Consider the following 18550-nt stretch of genomic DNA (forward strand, 5'->3'; position numbering starts at 1 on the left):
TTTGATATTGTTCTAAAAGAGCAATAATAATAATTTGTGGAGCCTAACGTCACCGCTGGTTTCTGATAGAGGACCTTGAGGTGTGAGTGGGTGTGGCCACAGAGCCTGTGTCACCGCAGCGCTATTTTGAGCTACAGAGGTGGAACGGGGCGGAGTAAGTTACAGGCCGGTAGCTGCTGGCCCGGGGTCCCCTCGCCAGCTCGGGCCTGGCCCCCCCGCCGTGTCCCCAACCCCTCTGGATGGTGTCCTCTGCTGGTGGTGTATGCTCGCCTATCCGGCCATAATTACGCCCCCCTGCCCACCCCCTGGCCCCTCGCTTTATTTATGCCGTCTATAGTGAGTCCAGCGTTGGCAGGCGTACCGACTCGGGCACCGTGCCGTGCCAGGAAAGGAAGCCACATGGCCGCCAACGCCAGAGATCCTCCAGTTTCAAGTTCGGTGGGCGACGGGGGGGCATGGGGAGGTGTCTGCCAGTAGACTGGCGGAATGCCACCCAATCGGGTTACACGCCCCCCCTTCCCGCTGTTCATCGATCGGAACACGGCCCCTATAACTTAATAGTTTGCCTCCTTATTCCAGGCACGCAGCATGGGTACCGTCACTCAAACACCGGGGGATCAATGCAAGGCTTGTCTTGGCCCATGAAGGTGCAGGCAGGGGTTACATGACTGACAGGGAACTTCCCTCCAGCAGTCACAGAGGAAAGCGCGCCGCCTTTGATATCGAGGTTCTGCGGTGGAGTCGCGGCGGGTCGCGAACAACTGCAGGTAAAAACAAGCAGCTTTTTTCCACAAGATTGATGTCAATAAAAAAAAATAACACGGTGAATTTTGGCTCCCGGATAATCCGGGATAATGGAACGTTGCCGAACAGCGAGGCCACCGGAACGGGACGGAGGAACACCTTCTACTGTACGACTCCTCACCGAGATCTGAATCGCTCCCCCCAAAAAAGACAACTGGAGATCGGGAGTGAGATGAAACACTGTGGATGATCCCTCATCGTCGCCCGGGGTTGGTGGGTGATGTATACCACCCTGTCCAAATGCCGCCCCGTGAGAATGCCTGAACTGGTACACCCATCGGCAGATAGGTGGGGGCATGTGAAGGAAGGGTTAACAGCAGCGGAGGGGGGGTGGGGGTGGGTAGAGCTACTTAAACGCGTTGCTTCAATTCACAAAAAACTGCTAGAGGCCCAGTGGTGACAAAGAACGAGTAAGAGAGAGATATCAAGTGTAGTAATCAAAATGAAAAATGGGACCCAGGCTACTTTAAACAAGAGCTAATTTATCACCAGAAAGTGCGGATAAGCAGCGAAGCTGGGGCCCTTCAGTAAGTAGCCGTTCCACACCAAATTATCCCAGCCTTGGCTGCGCACCACCATAAATCACACACTTCCACACATCTTCTCCTATTAGCTCCTGTGTTAGGCATGGGAGCTTGTTCAGCTACCAAACACAGACTAATAGGCTACAACTCTTTAATTTTAAGAAAGGCCTCCTTCCCCTCCTTATCCCCCCACCCAACCCTGTCTCCCCACTCCTCCACTCCCCCCTCCATCATTCCGACGTAACACTCACGTTCATGCAGGAGGGTCAAAGATGGCACCGTTGCTCCTGTTGCATCCAGGTCTTGGTGGCAAAGCCACCTTTGTTCCTGTATTAGTCCCTGACGGTGGTCCTCGTAACGGAATTTGCCTGGTGGTGATAGCGGGAGACAGGAATCTGGGACTAAGAAATCAGGACCAGTCTTCAGAGCTGTGTGGTCTGTTTACCCTCTAACTGATACCGAAATTCTTGAGTGTTTACTGATATTGAATCATGTCTCACACACATATCCCAACAGTGTCCTACAATTTGTCTTACACACCATTTAAAGACTCATTTAGGAAGCTACAGTGATCATCATTCTTAAGACACTAGTTGCTGGTAGTTTTTTAAAATTTCAAGCTCAGTCAATGCCATTTTCAAACCGAAGACAGTTGAGTACAGTACACAGTTAAAAACCAAACGATGTTTCTCTCGGACCAAGGTGCTACGTAAGTTAACATAAGATTAACGCACAACAACTTAGCAACGCAGAGTGTATAGAGTGCAGAAACTGTGCAAAAAGACAAGACAACTGACACTGACGAGTACAAACAGCACAGTAAACATAAGGTGCCGTTTGGTTGTCAATGAGGTAGCAATACAAAAATGTAAACATTTCACAGGGAGAGACAATATGAGGTTACAATAAGATAATAAATAGTAGCTAAATACTGTAAATGTGTCTCTGTGTGTCTGTGTGTGTGGTATCATGTGTTTCTCATGAAATTCTGATATTATTGAATGGACAAGATCTAGAACTTACGAACGAGGAATAAACAGAATTCATCCAACGCTTCTGCTGAAGAACCTCCACCAGGAATCACTCATACCACTCACAAAGCAGGAAGGGACATGAAAGATCCCAAGCAGTGGCTTCTGTAATAAAGAACCAGGCGGATTCACGGAGAGCCGATGGCACACAGGGGAAAGTGCGAAAGTGACCTAACGGCTAATGGATGGAGCATGTGACTTCCAGCACCAGCAGTGTGAGAGTCGGATGTCTCTGAGGCGAGGCCAAGCTGGTGCTCAAGTGCCACCGTGTCCCAGAGACACTGTGGTGACAGCATGAGGGATGTGTGGGTTGGTGCCCCCCAGTACCACCATCCGTCATCTGCATGGCTTGGGCACACTAGCCGGCCCACGGTACCACCAGCACCAGTCCGACCCCCTGCCCCCACAGAGACATTCCCAACTGTTCCATCAGGACGTCTCACGAGTGTCTGATCCCACTCTCTTATTGTAGGAAGCTAACCTGGCCTGCCCAGTGGCTCTCTGCATGGGTTGCTAATCCTTTACGAGTCCGTTAGCCTTCTTGGCATAGAGCGCGAGGGGCTTGGAGTGGATGTCCAGCATTGTTTACTGCCAGGGTGCCGCAATTCAAACGTCCAGTTCTCCCCGACGACCTCAGGAAGTAGCAACATGGGCACCAGCCTTTACCGCTGCTTCCGGGAAAGCGTGCTAGCAAACGTTAGCCGCCGTGAGTTGCTATTCTGTAGCGATTGTCTAACGGCAGAGGAAATTCAGGAAACGCAGACGTTGTCATCACGGTTAGCCTCTGAATGGGTAATGAAGGACGTAGTGTGAGATTAACATCCCCGCTAAGGGTTAAAATTAACCAATGACAGTAAGTAGTGCAGAAAATACAGAGATTCTATTGGTTTAAATTCATCTCATTCAGCGATGAGCCTGGGACAGAATAATGTCTACAAGCTGCATTTAGTAAGAGCTAATGGGTACACTTTAGGTGTTCCTGGCACGCAGAAAAAAAGATTTGTTTTCGCAGGAAGTGGACAAGGCTGATTTTTAATTAGAATGTGAACGATTAAAATGGGGGAGACCTTGGTCTGGGTCACGACCGGCTGAGCAAAGTGAGTATCGGCGGTGTTAAAGCAAATCTTCATCTCCCAACCTATTTCACAGGGACACACGCGCACAACCACACACACACGCACGCACACAAAATCATAATTAGCCAAACGCAATTAGTGGAACATGACAGAATTAGAGAGCTGTTATGTTGTGCCTTTCATGCCTCTGTAACGAAAGGGGGGGGGGGGGGGGGGGATAGACGACCCAATCAATCTGCTTGTTTGCCCGGAAATCTTGGGGTAAAGGACATGTGTTTATAAAAACCTTCATAAACATCCACCGCCCAGCTATTCTGACCAATCAGAGGTTAAAGTCAGAGAGACAAAGGCCAAGCGATGGACCTCCTGCAGAGTGACGGTTTCGGGGACACAAGGGAGGCCAATGTGTCCCAGAGGTACTTACCATTCAAACAGGGACGGAGGCTTCTCGCTTTCAGATTCAAGGGCATCTGCTCTTGTCTACCTCCCCAAGGTGTCGTCCATTACCAAACCATCTGAACGCTGTCTGGTACCCAGTAAAGCAGGGGTAGGGCACCTGATCCATGGAGGGCCGGTGCGGGTTTTTGGGATGGCCTCTCAGTCAGCCAATAATAAAGCAGTGGTTCTCAACTCCAGTCCTGGGGACCCACTGTTATTGGCTGTAAAGCCCCAGCTCCAGCTAGACCTTCAGCAAGACATCATACCAGAGTTGGAAATTTCAGGTCCAGAAAGTAAAAGTCCAGACCAAGATTTTATTACAATCAGCCAGCTGAATACTCGGTGACTGTGACTTTTTAGATTCAACTAGTCAGTTGAAACAAAATCTTGGTCTGGATTTTTACTTTCTGGACCTGAACTTTCCACCTCTGCATTACACTTACTTACCCCAACTGCTGCTTGGCTACCCGTTAAAACCCATTAATTGCATTCCGAGGCCACAAATGCACGCCTGCCCTGAAGTGTATTTGGTGTGACGTTTAGGAGAGGAGAGTTAATGCCACCTTGGGCCCTCTGGCACAGTCCTCCTTCAGCATGTGACCATGAACAGTCCTGCCTTGGCATCTGGCTCTCCACGGAACAGCTGCGTCCACGCAAGGTGTTGCCCAGAGGGATGCTGGGATGGGACTCTACGATATATTACAATTCGATGTTTGGGGGGGCGACGTGCCTCCATGATGGTCTGTGACATAGCGAACGATTGTCTACAACAATGACGCTTCCTGTTAAAAATATTTTTCTTGATCTGCAGAGAATGGGAGCCGGAATCTGACTTGGGGGAGTGTCTGCCGTTCAGACACCTGGACCATGGGCTCGGAGGGGCTGTAGCCTGGGGTGGATCCACGGCACGTTTGTTTGCTGCAAAGTGCCGCCTGCAGGCAGATGGAGGGGTGGTACGCAGATGAGGGGGGGGGGGGCAGGATACATCTACGGTACCCTTGAAGGAAGGAGAGGCCGAACAAAGAGAGAGGAACTCGGTCGTGTCCAGGACGTCAAGTCTCCATGGCTGGCACGCTAATGCCCATGTAGAATATTGAAATTTATGGGCTCCCCCCCCACCACTACCAACCCGAAGCCCGCCCCGTTCTTCTCATCATCACTTGGGACAGCCAATGGGGGGGCCCTGCTTTGCACCCCCTTCCCCCGAAATAATGAAAAGGAACAGATTCACCTTGGACACCGGGGCCTACTGCACGGGCTCATCCCGCCGTCGGATGAAATGCTGGCCCCATTGGCTGCCAGTCGCGGGGTTAAGCTAACACCGATTAGCTCTGATGTTGAAATATGATCCCTCTTCACTTTTACAGCTGATGTCATGATAAAAAGTGTGGAACAGAGGATTACCATAAAGGCAGTGCCACAAGCACTTTTTCTGTGCCTGTTAATCACCTTCATTTTCCCTTATAAGGTTCCAAAATAAGAGATAACATGAACAAAACACTGCTAACATTAGAAAATTCCTTTTCTTCTGGCAAAGGCTGCAGCAGTTATAAAAGACCCATGGTAACAATATTACAGTGGTCCCTAGGGCAGGTAGTGTTGTGTTTAAGGACCCTGATTGGCTGTTTCAGTCCCGGCGGCGGGGGGGTGGGGGACAACTTCAAATGAATACAGGCAGTGGTTGTCACAATAACACTCTGTAGGATTCATAAGACATTAATGTGTCACAATGACATAGTAATTTACACCAGTGTATAGCTTAATAGTTTACTCAAGTCAAGGTTTATTGTCATCGCACATAACACAGTGGAACAAAATGACAGGACGGGCAATATAGTGCTAAGGACAGTTTTGGAATAATTTACATAGAGCAAAAAGTTATTTATAAGCATCAAATTTAAGCATCATTTTCGAATAAATCAATTGTTGCCTGTATTTTTATGACTGCTTTTGTCAGCCTTATGATATAATTATAAAAGGCTTATGAACGAGCGACGGGACACAGCTTATCGTAGTGTGCCATGGAAACCGGACGTTTTTCGAGATGGAAGAGGGGGCAGAGGCAGCGGGCAGATCCCGCTAAGAGATCCCGTCCTAAAAATAGCCCGGAGTGACACCTTTTCCTGTCAGGATCGTCTTTTTTACGACTGACAGAGGCCATTGCCAGTGCTACTCATAGGACAGAACTCCCCCCCCCGCCCCCAAGCCCACTAAATGTGTCGGTGAGACTTTGGTGGGGGGCGGAGACGGCCAAGCCTCATTTAAAAGGACATTGCGGGGAGCAGGGCCTAATTTTCCCGGCTGAGAATGGATAGCGCCTCTGTCCCGTAGCTTAGTTTAAAATGCAAAATGTGGACATTATCTGGCACGACGACGCAGCGGCATCCATCATGCTATGCTAATGCGGCCCGCCGGTTAAGATATTCCAGTGTAAGCCACCCTGGAGATGTAGGGGAATTAACAGCTACGGCACAGGGCAGCCCGGAACACTGAGGGGTCAGCAAGATACGAGGGGGCCGACGGAGCGGGTGGGGGGGGGCGGGGGGGAGCGTCGGGGCCACCGAGGAGGAGGGGGAGCACCTCCATTCCGCCGGGGCCCCGCCTCTTGCTGACCTCGTGGGGTCGGCGCTGGGGGCCCTGAAGGGTAATAGCAGGCCCAACTGGACCTGCGTGCAGTTATGATTATTCAGACCCAAGTGTGACGTGTGCATCACTGAAGGGCAACAGGAGGGATTAGGACAGGCCAGGGGGTGGGGGTGCCGGTGCAGAGCTGGATTTATGGGGGGAGACAGGAACCTTGGGGTCATGCCACTTCCTGGGGGGGTTGGACCTTGGGACGCAGTGGGGGGTGACTTTGACGCTACAGAGGCTGGGGTTTTCTGGATTACCATGGAAGGCAGAGTCAGCCATACAGATAACAGCAGCCCGGGGGGGGGGGGGGAGGTGTATTTAAAGGGAGTCCGAACCACACAACACAGTGGCCACAGCAAACAGTACTGAACCAGAGTCACAACGATGCACCTGCAGTTCTTGCCCTAAACACAAGGTGGCTGCTTGGCCCCACATTCCTTGCCATTCTTTACCATTCACCCCCCCATTCCCGGCCCCCATCTCCACCACTCCGTCTGTCAGCCTCGGCATTCACCTCCCACGGGTCCCCTACCCAGGCTGGGTCAGTCCAGTAGGGGGATACTGGGCCAAAAGTGGATTCTCCTGACCTGGTGCCCCCCCCGTGCCCCCCCCCGTGCCCCTGTTCGCCGGCCCCAGCGAGCCGCCGCGCAGAAGGGGAAGGCATTATTATCATTACATTAATGTCACATTAATTGCGTTCACTTTTTCACTCCATTAAGTGTGCGCTATCGCTTCGGGAGCGTGGCCAGATGCTTTATGGCCGCCACCCCCCCCCCCCCAGCCGGCGCTGTTAATGGCCTAAGACACCCGCCTATAAAGTAATTGTGCCACAGCACCGAGAACGTTCATCGCACTAATTGAAAAGTAATTGCGGAGGTATAGAGCAACTGTTGCGTCATAAAAGCCCCATTGGTGAAGAGAGATGGAGAGGGAGAGAGAAAGAGAAGGAGATGGAAAGAGAGGAAGGAAGGGACGGCTTCTCCCTTCCAGGCATGTTTTCCTGTCTTTTTCAGAGAATGGTGACACCTGTCTTCTCTTCCTTATACTTCGACTGGACTGATTACCATGTTGCTTCGCTTGTTGCGCCCTCACATGCTAATGCGGGCAGGGAGGGGCTGCCCCCCCCCCCTTCTGCGCCCTTCCGTCTCCCTCTTCGACGGTCCGTGCTTCGGACCGAACGCCTGATTTATATGCTGACAAGCGGGACGTTGTTTCCGTTTTCGCCCGATAGCCGTTATTGCCATTCTCCATCACAGTCAGGTGGTAATGGTGGTACGGGATTGTAGATTAAACCTCTGGGGGCTCCTGGGCAGGAGGGGGGTGCTTCCTGGAAGAGAGGTGCCATCTGAAAGGATGGGTAATGCCGGGATACAGCTTTGCCTGTAAATATGGGAGAACTGTGAAATCTTGTCAGAATAAGATGCGCAGTACCTAGGATTGACCACCAGGAGGCAGCTATCCTGACAGTTAGGTGCACGTGAAGGGTTATCAGTATCTGGGAATGCAGAAAAGCTTTTCTCAAAGATGCTTGTTTTACCACATTTGATATTCTATAAACACTGCAGCCACTTTGTATTGTTTTAAAACTCATAAAATATCCCCCGCTATCCTGAAACATGGTAATTTATTTATCAATCTATTAGGTCCAAGAACACAAAAAAAACACACATTACAATTGTTAAAATGGCAAAGATGCACAGCAAACCACGCTGTGTGGTTTCCAGTCAGATTTATCCACATAAATCATATAAAATAAACATATCGGGGGCCGTGTTATGAAAGGGAAGATAAATGTCTGGCCCGTACGCACGAGCTGAAACACCAGGCCGTATCTATCATTCCTCGAGCCACCAAATGTTCGCAGGTTCAGATTCCAGCGGACGCATTACCACCGTAACCTGAGGCAGCACCACGCATCGTGAAGCAGTTTCATTTTCCCCATAAGTAGGGGCTCCCCTGAATCCGAATGGTAACATTTCTGTGACGTATCTCTAAATGCCTTCTTTCCCGGGTGGAAAGTGGAATGGATGGCTGTTTTGCATCCAAAAACAAAAAGGAACGATGTTCTTACGTAGAATGATTTACTGCTGGCCAGAGGCAGGGACTGTAAGTGAAAAACTAACGCATGAGCGTGCAGAAATGTCCCGGCAATTGTCAACACCCTGTCTATAAACAGACAGACTTCAGCACAGAGTTGTGTTCCTGCGGGGGCCCGACCAGCACTGAGCGATACGCAGCCCCGGCACAGGACCCCCACCCATGGAAATCGACACAATAGGCGGGAAAATAGAAGCTGCAGGTGAAAGCAGCGTTTTCAGGTTTCCACTCTCCCCACTATAAACTCTGAGCCACGAGTTGGACGCTCTCGCCTCCATGACCGGTCCAACTGGCTAAAAAAAAATAGGGAGGGGGGAGCGGAGATTTTGATCCAAGGGAAATACCCACACCTCGCGGCTGGCGCGGGCCCCGGTGCTGGCAGGACGGACGCTCAGCAGGCCGCCTCGGACGGGCAGCAGGCCGGCCTCTGCGTGGTGATTCAGAGCTTGGCAGGGGAAAAAAAACAACACCTTCCCCAATGTCACTTGTATCATGCCCCCCCCGACCCCCACCCCCCAGGACTTTTCTCGAGCTATTTTCACAATACCAAAGTTAGCAGGAAACCAAATGTTTTGCTTTGTTTAAAGCAATAAAATGGAAAATTTAAGATGAATTGTTCTGGGGGTAGCTCAATGTCGCTGTTTTTGTCTGATAACATTAGTTTTACACTTTTTGGTGGGGGGGGGGGGGGGTTGTTGCTTGTCAGGTGACCATTCTGTAGCCTCAGCGCCCTGACAGTGACCTGGTTTCGCCCTCCAGGGTTCAAGGTTTGTGTGTGTGTGTGTGTGGGAGGGGGGGGCTATGTACACAGTCATTATTAAAACAAAGGCGGCCCCCACGTCAGTCAGGGTCCATCGACCTGCCTTCGAGCTGCCGGTCGAGTTGACGTGCATCGACTGTGGGGGGGAGCTTGGACAGCATGGATCGGGGTCAGAGCCAGGGACACGGGCCGGTGAAAGGGGGGGGGGTGGTTGCATGTGAATGGCCGTCATGCAGACGGCCCCTAAATCGATGGCACCACGCGCGACACGCAGGACCGAGGCGGGGGCCAATCGACCCGGGCCTCTGCAACGGCATGTTTATTGACGGATGCTGATTAACACAGCTTGCCTTTCGATTCCTCCAGCTGCCTGTCTAGGCTGGGGGTGGCTGCACAAACGAGGGTGAGGTGGCGGGGGCGGGGGGCACTATAAGCTAAACCGGAAGTCTAAACGTTCCTTTCACCATCACCGCTCCGTCCTCCCTGACACTCCCAGTCACTGCACCACGTCTCCTGTCACCAAGGTCAATATCGGCAATCGGCAATTCAAGTCAATGGGGGGGGGGGGGGGGGGGAACGACATGATTTCAAAAGAAACCACTGAGGAAGCCCACTCACTGGTTGGACGTCCCCAGAACCACCCCCTGCTGTTCAGAGGAACCCTGTGAAGGATTCTGATTAGGAAACAGTCCATATACACCTACATATGTACAGTATGCTGTTCCTGGGATCAAACTGCGCCACCTCTGCCTCAATGGCCGGGTCATGTGACAGCTCTCCGAAGCCCCTCCAATCAGGAGACGCTCTGCATCGGGCCGCCGGCCTGAACGCGGCCACTGTACCAGGTGCCCTGGCAAGTGGGTTAGGACGGGTTAGGTGTCCACAAAGTGGCAGCGTCCGGAGACGGCTTCTCTGCCCGGCTCAGGACGCCCACGTCAGTCGGGCTCAGCTAACCCCCCTAAGAGAACATTTAGGAAACGTCTGCGGCTGGTTTTTTTGCTGTGGGGGGGCTCCGCTCCGGCTGTATGAGGTAAGTGTGGAGTGAGCCGGCAGCCCCCGGCGGGCGGTGTGATGTCTGTGCCAGGCTTCTGGGGGCGCCCCCTCCCTTTGTCACGCTCCCCACGGGCAGCTGTTCGCTCCCTCTTCCTCTTGGCTCATCCCCCCCCCCCCCTCACCGGGGACCTCCACAGCTGTCGGGAGCCAAAACAATTTGTCGAGCCGATTGGGCAATGCCGAGCTTGTGCCCAAGTGGGGGGGGGGGGGTGGTTGTTGGTGCCTCTTATCCTACGTTTGTCCTGCGTACGAGGGGAGGGACTGAGCCAGGGCTGCCCGTACGGCAGCTTTTCTCGCCGCATATTCGCCCGGCACTCTCTACTCGTCCTGCCGCCCCAACAAAGAAGGATTGTGGATATTCATGGGGGGAGGGGGGCACCATGAACCCCTGTGCTACTGTGGACCAGTAAAACAAGGGTAGACCAAGCAGAAGGGAAATCTGCCGGACGTGGCTCCCCCCCGCCCCCCCTCTAAAAAGACAGCACCTGCCAGAAATGCCCATGAAGCGCCGGACCACCAGCGGGCAGAACAATGCGGGCACAGCGGGCTGGTGATGTCATAGATTCCTGATGGCTGATTCAGGCCACGGCACCTTCGGGGCTCCATAATGCGGCACAGCTGCCCCCCCCCCCCCCCGCCGCCCCATAAAGTCCCTCCGAGTAACCATTAATTGGCGCCATTAAAGGGCCATGTGCCCAGCACGGGCCAGGCCTCTGATTGATGAATGGGGGGGGGGGGGCACTCATGCTCCTGGGAAGAGCGGATGGGGGCACGCTGTGGCTAAAAGACACCCCCCCCTCCCAAAAGGATGCCACAGCTGTGTGTGGGCGATTAGGAAAACGGCGAACCCACACCGGAACCCGGAACTCTCTCTTCTGTGTTTCTAAATAACATTTTAAATAATATTTTAAATAACACCTTTACCACCTATAAATATAGTACTTAAATACAACACATTATATCCTGAATATTAGACGCTGTTCTGAAGAGCGATCGGATGCAGGGATGACGCCATTGTGTTTTTTAATGTGTCAGCCCCCCCCCCTTTCCAGGTGGGGCTTGGTTCAACTCTCCGTGTTTTTGGAAGGCCGGCGTCTATTTATCCTGCTTGTTCTGAGGAAAGCGGGCCGCACACTCTTCGGTCCGGTTCGGTCAGAATGACGACGCGGAGGAGAGAGCGATTTGCATAGAGAAGTTCATAAGCTCAGGACATAAGGGCGCACTCGTAAATAGGGCCGATAAAATCCAGCTCGGCCGGAATGTTAAAGCGTCGTAAAGCTGACGTGGGGGCCGGAGTGACCCCTGGGGTGTGGGCGGGTTTTGAGCACCAGTCCCGCCGCATAAGTTCTCATTGCACATGGAGCGTCTGCCGCCCTCTTCCCTGCCGGGGGCCTGGATAGGTACGGCGAGGCGTCATCCTTCTGTGCCACCCCCAATGCTGGGCTGTCACGCTGCCTCGGCCCCCCCCCCCGCCCGACCCGACTCGACTCGCTTCCCCCGACCCAAGGCCTGCAGATATAAATAAAAAGTCACGTTACAGACTGGGTTCACCACAAGGCAGCCTTGAGCACGGTAATGTGTCCACATATCTTCAAAAGTGCTGAATCTCTTTCTGTCATCTGGCACATAGCTGCCCCCCCCCCCCCCAGCAAAGCACCACTCACAATATATTCACGCTACTGCAGATTGCAACAAATAAATGATTACAATGAGAAAAGAAGCCTGTCTACAGAATTTGTTCTAAATTTCACTGCCAAAAAAAAAAAACACTTGCCAGATAAAAGCGACTGAAATATTTATGGTGCGCGCTCAGAAACCACCAGTGTCGCACAGATGTATCGCTTTGTTTCAGTCTTTTTGCGTTAACTGCCTGTATTTCACGCTAAGGGGCATCCGACTGACACTGTGCTTTCTGTCCTAATTGCAGTTTGACAGGTGATCTATAGATGGAGCCCTTTTCATTAGAATACATTCAAAGGCAGCCTTTAGGGGGGTGGCGGGGGGGGGGGCGTCCTTCGCACCACGCTGTGCCAGCGTGTCAAGCAGGCAAACGGCACCCTTACCTGTCCTTGAGCCGGGGGGTGTGAACTTGTACGCCTACTGGGAAGCCCGTAATTTATTACCGAGTGGAATTTATATTGCAAACGCATTAATAGCTTTCTTCCTGTTCCTCTCCCTATCCGGGCCACGGAACCTGGCAAATGGACTCAGAGGTCTGCTGAAATCTGATCACGACGGCGCACGGGGGAGACGATCGTTTGCACGGACACATGGGTGGTGACACGGCCGTGGCTGAGGGAAGACAGAAACAACAGTTAAAGGGAATCAGCGCGGGGATGGGGGGGCGTTTAATCATGATTCAGGACCCAGTAAACCTTTTAAAGGCCATAAATAAGAAGTGGGGGGTGGCAGCCTGCCGGACTGTAGAACATGTGTCCGTTATTTCCGTTATTTTATTATTTTTTTTTACAAGGCACTGTTAGAGCAGTCAGAGCCGTGGGGGGTGGTGGGGGTGGTGGGGGGGGAACTAAAATAAAAATTCATGTATCCAGTGGACGACGGCAACATGTGACTGCAAAAGGGTTTCCGGAACATTCCGCTCCACTTGGAAATCCTGCATGAGAAGCAGGGTCCACTGAAAAAGAACTTCTGTTATTCTGCATGTTTATGCTGCTGCCCCCCCTCCCCCCACACCCCGTCTGGACACAGAGGTGTAGAAACGCCTCCATCCCTCCCAGCCCTATTCCCCCGCAGGCGGAAATCAGCCGCTCATTCTTACCATCGTTTCCCGGAGAGGGAAGCGCTAGTCCCATATCCCGCCGGCCCTCGCTGGCACTCCACCGGAGAACCCCGCGGTCCACGCAGCGGAAACCAGGAAGTGCTCACCGGTGCCCAGGTGCCCCTGCTGCTGGAGAGACAGGACAGCCGGGAGCATCCAAAAGCAGGAAGGAAAACATCCGGTGACCGTCCTCATTAACTACCCAGTGACATCTGGTAAAAGGAGCAGAGCTTTCACTGCACACAGCAGCTCTCCTGTCTCAGGACTGGAAGAGAAATTATTTGAAAGGGCGGATTTTTACAGTGTCCCCCCCCCCCCCATCCCACAAAGGAGGTATAGTAGAACCATTGTGTGTGACCTTTGACCCCTAATGACATGTAAAAACACCACGGGTCCATTTAAACAAACAGAAGAGCAGGGAGGTCCTTTCTGGACTGAGAGAAATGTGTCGATATTCACGCTAAGGGAGCTAATGGAGGGCCGTGTGATAATTGTATGTGTGCACTGGGGGGGGGGGGGGCATTTTTTGCTATTATATTTAACTAAGTTCAATTATTTTTTCTGACCAGCACAGTGCGCAACACAGATGATCACTGTGCTGGAAAACACTGCATCCTCCCAGCTTGTTGGGGGTGGGGGGCAGCAGTCATATATTATTGCAAATATATTGAGGTTAAAAACACCACATGTGTGTCAGCTGCAGGGTTTTAAGGCAGCGCCCCCTTCTGGCAGGAAGCATTAATCGCTTATTTATTAATACTGATCAGTGAGAAATCTTTGTCTTTGCTTCTGGTGCAGTTTGACAGGTTGGGTGACGCACACGCCTGTGTGGGGTGGTGGTGGGGGGGGGGGGGGGGGGGGTCAGGGCTAACATCAGGGGTTTAGATTGACCCTAAATGGAATGATTTCCATGGCACTGGACCCACAAAGGGTGCAAGACTGTGCTGCTGCTGGCAGAAAGAAAATGGGGTGGGGGGGGGGGGCTGAGCCGAGAGTGCAGGGGGGGCACCATAAAGACTTACCGGATAGGTGAGGGAGTGTCCCTTTTCTTATTCTTTTTGGGTTAATTTCTCACACTTCAGTGGCTGGAAAAGTGAAGTGACCCTCCCCCCCCCCAAATAAAATGGACTGGCACTTATTTATTTACTGCATGTTTTGCGCTCCTCCCAAAACACAGTAAATTATCTGCATGGTCAAGGTTCCTCTCAGGCGAGAACAGTGTTGGGGGAAGGGGGTGGCGAGACATGTGATCTATATGATGTTTAATCTCGGAATCATACATGCATCTGTCAATTTCCATATATCACTTTACATGAGTTATATATAAAACACCAAATGACATTTATGAACATAAATGTGTAAATTACGATCGGAAAGACGTGTCATACCGTGTATAATGTGTCAATAGGCTGAAGACAAAGTGATTCGCTTTTATTTATTGTAGATTTTTATTTTCTGCAGAACTATATGATAAAATTACGAGTCTTCATTTAGTGCTATTCATAAAAGATAGAATTAAAGAAAAACTATAAATGGCGCGAACGTCTATATTTCCGCTGGCAGTGGAGAGATGACTGGCGGCTTCTTGGGAATCCAGTTCGGTCAAAAAAATCGGTTCTTTTTCTGTCCCGATCAGCAAAGGAGGATCTAGCAGGACCACCGTGACTCTCACCCCTAAATGTAGGGGGGGAAGATCTCCGTTACCGGAAACAAGTGCATTTCTTTTAAGGCCAGTATGTTTCTAACCTTTGGCTGACATGCAGAAAAGGTCACGTCCATCTTGACAATCCCCCACCCCCCATACCCCCAATCTCCCCCAAGGTCCAGGAATAGCCTTGGATCGGTACATCCCTGTGAGCCGCGGACTCTGAAGCGTCGCCAAAGCCCCCCTGGAAAACCACAGGTCCTCTCTGTGTACTGAACCACACGATCCGCAATCCCACAGTCCACAAGCAAACTGGGAATCCAGTCCCTATCAGCTAAATGGTCTTTGTTACTTTATTTGACGGCACCAAACATATGAAGCCGTCTTAAAAATGAGCTGTAAGACAGGGTTGGTGTAGGGACACCGGCTTCATAAGAACCGGAAAGATTGCTCTCTGTTTAATGTGAACGCCTGTTAAACGACACTATGCAGTTCCGAATGAATGCCTTCACAAGGACTATACCGAAAGGAAAATGTTTCCAAAATATTTATTTTACTTTCACTCTCAATACGTTTTTTTAGCAGTAAAGGAGTTGTATAATAGGTTTCATATTTGATTTTATATAACTGTTTTTAAGCTATAAAAACTCCAAATATTATGGGAATATTTGTGTTTATATTTCGGAAAAAAATATCAGAATTATAAATATTTGTTAAACTAGTATCATTCTCAAACGAAAACATTGGAAACATCATTCTGTGGATCCTCTCCGGAATAAAAAGGTTGCAAGAATAATTAGTCTTTGATTATTTCTTTTTGCCAATTTTCAAATTTATGGAATATTCAGATTCCGAAGACTACGTCGAAGAGTCGAGCGAAATTTGTAGTTACAGTGATCTGTGAGCATTTCATTTTTAATTTCCAAATCAAATACGGTTGTATTTTCGTAGCGATTAGCACCTTCATTGCTGAAATAAGGCGTTTCACCTCAAACCTAGTAATTGTTACAACTAATAATAACGTCTACACGATTTAAAAAAATAAAATCCAACAGTGAGCTACAATTTATGATGCCACAAAATGCATGAAAATATTCATAAGTCCGTACTGTAAGAAAGAAATCGATTTTCCCTGACTTTCTGTCGGTGAAACCCACATTTTAGTTATTTATTAGTATTAAGTTATTTAGCAGTATCAACTTATAATATGCTGTTTAAATACGTAATCATAAAATAAGAATTATCTAATTACATTTAAGAATTAATTAAATTCATACTTGACGCGTTATAAAGGTATACATAAATGCACGCTTGATTCGCTTCCTAAGTAATTTCACTTGCTAGGAGTTTAAAAAAAGCAGATCCCTCTCGTAATGTAAAAAAAATGGCCATTTTAAATGAAAATTAAATTATGTTGAATATCGGCATATTTCTGCTCATTCAAAGTCCCTTGACCTTAAATTAAGCGCTGTTAACAAATTGCATGTCTCCTTTCTGAAAAAAAAATCAGGTGAAGTGACTGTGGTCTCACCCTTGAAAGTGCCGACACGTGACAAACCATAAACCGGGTATGAATTAGGCGGGATTATTCCCTCTCTGGCCGGTTTGATTATTAACATTTATTAATTACCCAGTCAAGAAACTAGGATGATCCGAGTTAATTGCGTGCTTGAATTTTCTTACACTCTCCTGTCTCATAGGCGCAAGTAAAAGCACAAGAAATATGTTTGTGAGATGGGGCGTAAACATGGATATTACCACCATAAACCGTGCTTGTCACAAATGCACTCGGCTTGATAGGCGTGTTTATGCTTATCGCTGTCCCTTACGGTAGCCTCGTTATTTACACACCCGGTCGGAAAATTGGAAAACCTCGGAGATCGTCTGAATACAATATCTCGCATTTGGTGGCTGCAATAAAAGAGAGGCAGGGAAGCGGCCCCCGAAAGAGCATCGCTTCGTCCCGGCAGTATCAGATACACTCCCCAGATAGTCTGAAATATTCAGCTGCGCCACACAGCGCCGTATCAGAGTGCAGTACAGATACAGTCAGCTTTATAAATCTCAAGGCTGGGTGCGAAACATTCACTGCGGTTTTTTTTTTTCTCCTGCGCTGCGTTTTCCCTAATCTTTGTTAAATGATATGTATGAAGAGGTGGCGCATTTATAATAAGATGCCAGAAGTTTCTAGGGTTGTTCCCCGAGCAGTCGGCTTTTACGGAAAGGACGGATGGTGTGATTTCTCATTTTCCTTACTTTTCTGTTTTAACCTTGCAGCCCACAGTTTCTTTTTTGGAACTTATTCTTAGTGATTATTTTGAATAATTTCTCGCTATGGCTGCTGAGGTGCCCCATCTATCTGCAAGCTTCCGCTCCACCGGCCCCCAAAAACCTGCCCCCAGCTTGGTGCTCTCTGCCCGCCCCCCAAGATGTAGTCCTGCATCATTACACTGCAAAAGACCTTTGAGACCTGAAGGATCTTTGGAAAATGTTTACGATCTGGTAAATTTGTTGGGGAGGATAAATAAAGTAATCCTACCATAATAGTATAAATCGGGCTACACTTTAAAAATTATGGTTTAAGGTGGGTGTGGTTTTGTGTCCAAGTTCAATAAATTCACTCTAATCGCTCTTATTGTTTAAACATATAGATCGGCCCATACAGGTGATCTTTTAACTAGTACTCTTAGCTGTCCTGCAATGCAATGTAATAACAATGAAATGTCCCAACTGTACAGCCTGGGAATCGCTGAAAGGGCACCAGGCCTCGTGCTTCTTCGTGGTACTACCGTCCCCCGCGGCCTAATCTCCGGCTGAACCGGGGACTCGAGTGTTCGGGTCTCCCCCGTGTCAGGTGCATCTCCTTGTGTTCTTATCCATTTGCCGTAGGGGTGGCGATGGAGGCTGGGGAGGGAGCGAAGGAAGGTGCGCGTCTGGAGCTGCCTCGCTCTCCCATACACCAAAACCCAGCAGAAGAGGCCGGTAATCTGATATATTTACTTCCAGCAGCGGTGAAGATAGAGACCAGCGCGAAATCTCAGACAGGCTTTGGCCCCGTCCGACCCGCTGGCTATTAGAGGGCGTATCGATTAGCCAGCAGAGGCACAGACAGGAGTCGGAGGTCACAGCCATAGATGATCATCTGTATTTCTGCACTACGGGGAACTAATAGAGCGGAATTAATACACCCTGCGAACATCAGTGACAGATTTAATAGGAGCCTCTTAAAGCTCCGAAACAGAGACGTTCTGCTCTGAGGACGGGACGTGCAGGACTTTTAATAAATAACAAGTTGTCAGACTCCTAAATAAAAGGTCTGTTTTCTGAAATACGGAGGCATGACCAGGCAAGACGGCTCGTCGTAGAACAAAAGGTAGCCTTTTTATTATTAAACATATTTACAAGATAAATAAATAATTTTCACCGGTACATATGGTTGAAATTCACAGCACGTGACAGATACAGCACAAAAACGTCACCATGGAGGTGATCATGGAGCCGGGGACACGGTGGGGGGTGGTGGTGGTGGTTCTTATGGGACAGTTGTCACTGGCTGCGACCCGGATGCGGGTCCTGTGACGCTGGGGTGCCATCGGACGTGCGGTCTGCTCGGCATCACTACCTCTATGGGAGCAAGCTGTTCTCCAAAACCCTTTAAAGAATTAAGTCACTTCCTTCCTGAAAGACTTGACATGCCAGCAATGAGCAATGT

This window comes from Paramormyrops kingsleyae, chromosome 14 (genome assembly GCF_048594095.1).
Source record: "Paramormyrops kingsleyae isolate MSU_618 chromosome 14, PKINGS_0.4, whole genome shotgun sequence".
Taxonomy (NCBI): domain Eukaryota; kingdom Metazoa; phylum Chordata; class Actinopteri; order Osteoglossiformes; family Mormyridae; genus Paramormyrops; species Paramormyrops kingsleyae.